The sequence below is a fragment of the Orycteropus afer genome, unplaced genomic scaffold (genome assembly GCF_000298275.1).
Source record: "Orycteropus afer afer isolate SDZICR_OR568_19922 unplaced genomic scaffold, OryAfe1.0 scaffold00305, whole genome shotgun sequence".
NCBI lineage: Eukaryota > Metazoa > Chordata > Mammalia > Tubulidentata > Orycteropodidae > Orycteropus > Orycteropus afer.
Genome location: NW_006921892.1, coordinates 133,460 through 142,321, shown reverse-complemented (window position 1 = coordinate 142,321; position 8,862 = coordinate 133,460). Strand labels below are relative to the sequence as shown.

Sequence of the window (8,862 nt, the reverse complement as noted above, 5' to 3'; positions counted from 1 at the left end):
TTGCTGAATATTTTTTTCCCAATCTGCAGGTTCCCTTTTGACTCTTTTGGAGAAGCCTTTAGAAGCAAATAAAAATATAATTTTTAGAAAGTCCCATTCATCTAGCTTCTCTTCTTCTGTTTGTGCATTTTGGGTTATATTTGATAGTCAATTTATGCCATATATTGTTGTTGTTGTTGTTGTTTGCTGTCGAGTCGGCCCCGACTCATAGCGACCCCTCCTTGGGTTTCCAAGGCAGTATCACTACAGAAGTAGGATTGCCCAACCTTCCTTCCAGGAGTGGCTGGTGAGTTTGAACCGCCAGCCTTCTGGTGAGCAGTCAAATGCCTTAGGCACTATTCTACCAGAGCTCCTAAATTTGCCCTTAGGTTTTCCTTAACGAATTGTATAGTTTTAGGCTTCACATTTAAGTCTTTGATCCAACTGGAGTTAGTTTTTGTGTATGGTGTTAGGTACAGATGTCGTTTCATTTTTCTGCAAATAGATCTCCAGTTTTGCCAGCACCATTTGTTAAACAGATTATCTCTTCCCCATTTAATGGATTTCACTCTTTTGTCAAAGATCAGCTGACCATAGATTGATGGATATATTTCAGGGTTCTCAATTCTATTCCATTGGTCTATGTGTCTGCCATTATACCAATACCAGACAGTTTTGACTACTGAGGCTGTAGAGTAGGTTTTGAGATCTGGCAGTGTGAGACCTCGTACTTTGTTCTTCTTAATAGTGTTTTGCTTATCCAAGGTCTCTTTCCTTTCCATTTAAGGTTAGTGATTTTTTTTTTTTTTTCAAATCCTTAAGGAATGTTTACGGGATCTGGATTGGGATTGCATTGAATGTATAGATTGCTTTGGGTAGAATTCACATTTTCACAATGTTCAATCTTCCTGTCCATTAGCATGGGATGTTCTTCCTTTTAGGTAGATCTCTTATGGTTTCTTGAAGTTTTTTATAGTTTTCTTTGTACAGGTCTTTTGTACAATCTTTTGTGTCCCTGGTAAGATTGATTCCCAAGTATTTTATTCTTTAGTAGCTATTGTAAATGGTGGAGACTCTGATAGCATAATGCCTAAGGCACTTGATTGCTAACTAGAAGGCTGGTGGTTCAAACCCATCAACCACTCCTCAGAAGGAAGATGGGACAATCTAGTTTTGTAGTGATAACTGCCTCAAAAACCCAAGGAGGGGTCGCTTTGAGTCGGGTGTGACTCAACGGCACATAACGACTACAACAACATTATAAATGGTATTGATTTCATTATTTCCTTTTCAGCAATCTCCTTGCTGGTGTGTTGTTGGATTGTTATGTGCTGTTGAGTCGGACCCAACTCATAGAGACCCTTCCTTGGGTTTCTGAGACAGAATCACCATAGAAGTAGTTTGCCCAGCCTTCCTTCTGAGGAGTGCCTGGTGTAGAGGAATCCAACTGATGTTTTGTAACTACACTATGGATGTTGATCTTATATCCTGAATGATGCTATGTCTTTCAATTAGTTCCAGTAGATTTTTGACTGAGTCTCTTGGGTTTTCTAGGTAGAGGATCATATCAGCAGCCAACAGAGATAGTTTGACTCTTCCTTACCAATTTAGATGCCTTTGATTTTTCTTGCCTTATTGCCTTGGCTAGGACTTCCAATACTATGTTGAATAGAAGTAGTGCGAGAGTGCATCTTTATCTAGTTCCTGTTCACAACGGGAATTGTTTCAGTATCTTTCCATTAAGAATAATGTTGGCTGTTGATTTTGTATAGGTACCTTTATTATATTGAGGAATGTCTCTTCTATTCCTATTTTGATAAGAACTTTGATCAGGAATGGATGTTGGATTTAATCAAGTACCTTTTCTCCATCAGTTGTTATGATCATGTGGTTATTTACCTTTGTTTATTTTTGTGGTGAATGACGTTGATTGATTTTCTAATGTTGAATCAACCTTGCATACCTCATATGACCCCACTTGGTCATAATGAATTATTTTCTTGATACGTTATTGGAGTCTATTGTCTAGGATTTTGTTGAAGATTTTTATATCTATATTCATGAGGGATATTAGTCTGCACTTTTACTTTTGAGTGATATTTTTGCCTGGTTTTGATATCAGAGTAATGCTTGCATCTTAAAATGAATAAGATGAGGTCAATCCTTTTGTATGTTTTGGAATTGTTTGAGTAGGATTAGTGTCAGTTTTTCTCTGAATGCTTGGTAGAATTCTCTGGTGAAAGTGTCTGGGTCAGGACTTTTCCTTTGTTGGTAATTTTTTGATGACCTGTTCAATTTCTTTTCTTCTTACGGATCTGTTCAACTTTTCCACATCAGTGTATGTTAGTTTGGGTAAGTGGTGTGTTTCTAGAAATCTGTCCATTTCTTCCAGATTTTCAAATTTTTTGGAGTACAGTTTTTATTACAGTTGGTTCTGTTGTGGTGTTCTCCATCTTGTTTCTTATTTGTGTTATCTGTTTTCTCCCTGTCTTTTCTTTTGTTAAATTTGCCAGTGGTTTGTCAATTTTGTGCATCTTTTCAAAAAACCAACTTCTAGTCTTTTTTTTTTTTTTTCTGTTGTCTTTCTGTTTCATTGTTTTCTGCTTGAATATTTATTTCCTTTCTTCTGGTGATTGTAGGCTTTTCTTCCTGTCCTTTTTTTCTAATTGTTGGAGATGTTGGTTTAAAGTGTTGATTTTGGCTCTTTCTTCTTTATTGATATCTACATTTATTGCTATAAATAGACCTCTTATTATTGTTTTTCTGCATCCCAAAGAATTTGGTATGTTGTGTTTTCATTCTCATTTGATTCAAGGAATTTTTTAATTTTAATTTTAATTTCTTCTATAATGGAGCTGATGCGAGATTTGGCAGTGTTTCGTTCTGCTGTACATGGGGTCACTATGAGTCAGAAACAACTCAATGGCACTTAACAACATTTCTTCTCTTACTCAGTCTTTCTTAAGGAGAGTGTTGTCCAGTTTCCATGTGTTTGCTCTTTTTCCATTGATCTTCCTATTGCTGATTTCTAATTTGATAACATTGTGATCTGAGAAGATGCTTTGCAGTATTTCAGTGTTTTAAAATTTATAAAGGTTTTCTTTGTGCCCCAATACATGGTCTATCATAAAGAATGTTCCATATGCACTGGAAAAGAACGTATATTGTGCTGTTGTTGGGTGAAGTGCTCTGTAGATGTCTATAAGGTCAAGTTGGTGGATTGCATGGTTTAGCTCATTCTGTGTCTTTGTTGAATTTCTTTCCAATTGTTCTATATTTCATTAAAAGTGGTGTATTAATGTCTGGTACTATGACTGTGGAGTCATCTATTTGCCTTTTGAACTCTTTTACAGTGTGATTTATATATTTTGGGGCTCTTTCATTGGGTCCATAGATACTTATTATAGTTACATCTTCTTGTTCAATTGATCCTTTAATCATTATATAATGTCCTTTGTTGTCTCGTATGGTGGTTTTAGTCTTAAGGTCAGTTTATTCAGAAATTAATATTGCCACTCCTGTTCATTTTTGGTTGCCATTTGCTTGATATATCTTTCCAACCAACCTTTGATTTTTAGACTATTTTTGTCTTTGTCTCTAAGGTGTGTCTCTTGTAGACAGGACATTGATGGGTTATGTTTTCTTATCCAGTCTGCATCTCTCCATCTCTTGAGTGGTGCATTTAATCCATCAACATTTAGTGTAATTATCAACAAGAATGAATAAGTTGCTGTCATTTCATTATTTGTTTTTTTCATTGTGTTCCTGATTTCTTTGTTCCATATACTTTTCTGTGCTGAGCTCACTGTGTTTTATGAATTGTGTTGTCATTTCCTTTGCTGCTATTGCTTTAGTATTTGTAAATATTTGTGCTTGTCCTCTTTTTTATAGTCATGTGAAGGTTTATCACTTTTTTTTTTAGGTTACTCTGTGATTTATTATTTTCTCCCCAAGTTTAGAATAGTCCATTCAATCTTACAACTCTCTTGACTTCTTCACCATTTAGAAGTTCTGTAACTACACTATTTTCCCCCTCTTTCTGGTTTGTAGTTGTCCTCATTTGCCAATTGATGTCTCTAGCTTTCTGTTTACAATCTTGTAAGCTTTTTTGGATGCATCTGTAGCTATATTTGTTTCTGGGTTATATCATCTTGTGTATAAATGGCCAGTTGTTGTTTGCTATTCTTGGTTCTCTGTTCAAAGAACTCCCTTTAGTATCTCTTGTAAGGTTGGTCTGGTTTTAAAAAATTCTATTAATTTCTGCTTATTTGGAAATCTCCTAATTTCACCATTATATCTAAGGGACCATTTTTGTATTTTCTTTTGAAATATTCTAGGTTTTTTTCCCTAATTTTTTTCAGTGTTTTCCTTGATCTGACTCTCAATTATTTGATGATACCCAAATATAATTATTTGGAATTCCGTATCAGGGAGTTCCAGTGCTGCTTCTTCCTCAGGGATGTGTTCTGGGTCTGTATCCTGCTCCCTTGTTTCTACCACTTTATTTTGCTTTTGTGTGCAATGTCATGGTCTGTTGTCTCTGAGACATTATGACATTGCTGTATTTAGATCTCTGTTAACTTTCCAATATTGGCATCCAGAATGTCCTTGTGGTTTCCAGCAAATGGATCCTATTCTTAAGTCCCTGGAATCTGGCAGAATGTTGTTTCTTTAAATATCCAAAATGGTCAAATCACTTGTAAACTTTCAAAATGGCTGCACACTCTGGGCAGGTAAAAGTCCACAGCTCAGCCCTCCTTCCTTTGCACTGCTCCCCATTTTATTTACCAGCCTCCGGTGCAGTCCTCCGTGCAGTCCCTGGCTAGCAGGACTGATTTTTAGGTTAATTCTTAGGTCCTAACACCACTCAGCAGTATCCACACTGTCTGTGCCATCAAGATCGCTGGTAGACCACAGCTCCGTATGTCTCCTGTTTTGGTATTTTTATACAAGTTTTCTACTAGTTGGCCTTGAGTCCACTTCTATATCCTTCCTTTCAAAGTTTAGTGCTCCAAGATTATTTTCTGTTCCTGTGTTAATTGGTCTCCCTTTTTTTTGTTGAGGAAGGTCAGTGCAGTATATCTGCCTATTCTGCCATCTTACCAGAACTCTCAATTATTTGAATTATTCATGCAGCTTCCTTTAATAAATTATGTTCTAAGTAATAAAATAATTAATATGGCTTTATAAATTTTGGTATCTGGTCTTCAAAACCTCCTCTTCTTACTATTCAAATGACTTGCCTATCTTTTTACTCATCCATATTCATTTTTGAATTAGCTTAGCGTGTGTCATGAAATACTCTCTTAGCATTTTGATTAGAATTGCATTAAATCTATTAAAATTGGAATAAAATGAGATATTTACAGCATTGTTTCTATTCATAAGTATAGAATCTCACTGTTACTTAGATATTTTTTAATAATTTCTAAAATGATTACATAATTCTTTATATAGAAATATTAAAATTTTATTTTCATACTATTTCAAATAATACTTTTGACACTATAAATAGTAATAATTTTCTATTAGTTTATTGTGGATGTAAAAGTTGTAATAAATTTTTTAATATAAATCATTTATTCAGTTATTGTGGTGTAGTGAATTACATGGTATGTCTTTTTTAATCATAGTCTTTGTAACTCTCACTTTGCCATGAACAACTGAGTAGCTGCTTGTTAAAGTCATCACCTGGGGCACAAAGTAATCTTTTGGGAAATTTCACTTTTTCTCAGGTACATAGAACTCTGATGTTGGGATTGGTTAGTTTCGCTATCCTGGCAGGCTCAACATAAGCTCTCTTAGAGGCAGAAGCATCTCTCTGACTGCTGTCTGAGAGGTACATGCTGCTGAGAGAGACATGTGACTGAGAGAGAGATGTCACTGAGAGAGAGAGAGAGAGAGAGATGTCCAGCTGTGAGAGACACCCAGCTGAGAGATGGCTGCAGTGGAACCAAAAGGCATGAAGCAGAGCAGCAAGCTTACCTGACCTATGGAGGCAGAGAACAGCCTGAGAGGCCAAGGGCCAGAGAGGCGTGTCTAAGGACAAAGCAGAGGAGAGATGGTCCTAATCGAAGAACTGTATCTTGAGCACATTCCTGAACTAGAATTGCAGGCTGTTGCTTCCCTAAAAAACCCATAATCCACTAGTTCTGTGTGGCCACTGCAGTAAATTACAGAACCCAGTAGAGAGGTGGTGGGTGCTATGGAACCAATGGCTAATGTCAAGGTTTGTAAGAGAGTTGGGGGGTGGCAGCATGTCTGGCCTCATAGGATCAGGCTTTGGGCTGCTGATGGTGATTCTGTCTTCCTCTTGTGAAGTTAGAGGAGGAAGTCAAAATATGCCACCTCCGTGCCCGTTTAGCAGTTATATTGCAAATTTTCCCATTTACTAATAAATTTTATTCATTTCAAAATATACTACCAAATGAGTTTGTAAATAATAAGCTTAAATTCCTCTCAAGCAATATTTTTGCCTTTATTTTTCTTTTCCTTATTTTCCTGATAGATGTTTTAATAGAGAGTCTATTGATTTTAGTGGCAATAAGTGCAACCATGATATATTTTGAATGATGTCACACTAAAAAATCCATTTCATTTCACTGTTATTAAGAATGATCTTTTATAATTATCAACTTATGTTATAAGTGGTCAAACCATTTTTTTCTGTATTTCATTAAAATGATTACTGATGAAGATCGAAGTATTTAGTCTTTAGTATGGATTACCCTCAATATAAAGAAAATTAAAATCCTCACAACTGGACCAATAAGCAACATGACAATAAATAGGGAAAATGTTGAAATTGTCAGAGATTTCATTTTACTCGTATTCACAATCAAACTTATGGAAACAGCAGTCTAGAAATCAGACTTCATATTGTACTGGGAAAACCCGCTATCAAGGACCTCTTTAAAGTACCAAAGAGCAAAGATTTCAAGCTTAAGAATAAGGTGTGCCTAACCCAAGCCATGGTGTTTTTAATTACCTCATATGCACGTGGAAGCTGGGTAACGAATAAGGAAGAGTGAAGAAGTGTTAACATCTATGAATTTTAGTCGTGGTGAAAAATACTGAAAATACCATGGACTGCTAGAAGAACAAACAAATCTGTCCTGGAGGATGTAAAGCCAGAATGCTCCTAGGGAGTGAGAATGGTTGGATTTCATCTCACCTAGTTTGGTCATGATGTCAGAAGGGACCATTCCCTGGAGAAGGATATCATTCATGGTAAAGATATCATGCATGGTCTGAGAAAAAGGGGAGACCCTCAACATGGATTGATAAAATGGCTGCAAGTACAGGTTCAAGCATAGGGAGAATTTTGAGGATGTCACAGGATTGGGCAGTATTTCATTCTATTATACATAGGGTTGCTATGTGTTGGAGTCAGGTTCAATAGTGTAGTGGTTATCACACCTGCTTTACACACAGAAGGTCCTGGGTTTGAGCCCCAGTGGGACCATGACAAAGTTGTCGTTAGGAGCTCTGGTAGCATAGTGCCTAAGGCACTTGACTGCTAACCAGAAGGGTGGCAGTTCAAATCCACCAGCCACTCCTCGGAAGGAAGTTTGGGCAATCTACTTCTGTAGAGATACTGCCTCAGAAACCCAAGGAGGGGTCACTATGAGTTGGGGCCAACTCGAAAGCACATAACAACAACAACATGTGTTGGAGCATACTTGATTGCACCTACCAAGAACAACGTTCTTTGGTTTAAAGAATTCAGGGATGGATTTGATTTAAGGTTTAAAATATGAAGATTTTCTCAGGCCAATAGTTTGAGGGGTTCATCAAGCCTCAAAGCCTACAGAAAGTCTGGATTTCATTGAGAATTTGTTCTTCATATCTCCCTTGTTTGATCAGGATTTTTTATTGAAATGTTCAGTAATGATAGACAGACAATTTCCTGTTCTGGTCTCACACCAGAGGAGTCAGTTGTTCAAAGAGGTGACCAAACATACACATATTCACAGTCCTTCTTCTTTTCATGAATCTTCTTCTTCCTCTGTTGCTTCAGTTGAATATAGACCAATTATTGTAATTTGACTAGCTGCTTGCTACCTTTTAAGACCTCAATCTCCATTCAATGAAACAGAAAGTGGAAAAGAAGTATTATCAGGATTGTACTAATTGGCCAACCAATGCAAATGGTATATTTGTCCAATTACTGAAGACTTCCATAAATCCTCTCAGCAATGCTTTTTTAGTTTTCAGAGTAAGCTTCCTACATATTTTGTCAATGTTATGTTAAATCTCAATTGTAATTTGTTGATTTTTAGGATATGGAAAATGAATGAGTTGATTTCAACTCATAGCTACCTCACATACAACAGAACAAAACACTGCTGAGTTTTGTGCCATCCTCACAGTTGTTATGCTTGAGGCCATGGATGCAGCCAATGTGTCAAGGCAAATCACAGAGTCTCTTCTTTTTCACTATCTACTGTATCAAGCGGTTGGAGATCTCAAACTTGTCTGTCAGTTTGTCCTACTGTAGTGACATGTACACGTGAGTTTTGAGGCTGAGCCTCTGGTGTTTAAAACCCAACGAGATGCACCTGGTGCACAGGTAACAGCCCAGCTTATAGACTGAGACAGACTAGGAAGAAGGAAGAGGTTGTCTACTTCTCAAAGAATTGGCCAGGGAAAACCTTATGAATAGCAAAGAAACACAGTTTGGTACATTACAGCGCACCATTAGGAATAGTCCATTTAGGTTAAAAGGCTCTCAAAATAGGACTGGGAAAGAGCTGAAACATCTGAGAAATCCAGCCTTACTTATATGGAAAAGAGAAAGCTTTCAAGACCTTCATTTGCTGATGTGGCACCACTCAAATTGAAGAGAAACAGCCACAGACATCCATTAATTTTTGGAACATG

General features: G+C 36.8%; 1 non-coding gene across 1 annotated transcript; it reads left to right on the top strand.

Moving 5' to 3' along the window:
• The first annotated feature begins 7,371 nt into the window (after window positions 1–7,371).
• Window positions 7,372–7,444, top strand: TRNAV-UAC. The gene has a single exon. It is a non-coding gene; the product is annotated as a tRNA-Val (tRNA).
• The last annotated feature ends 1,418 nt before the right edge of the window (window positions 7,445–8,862 follow it).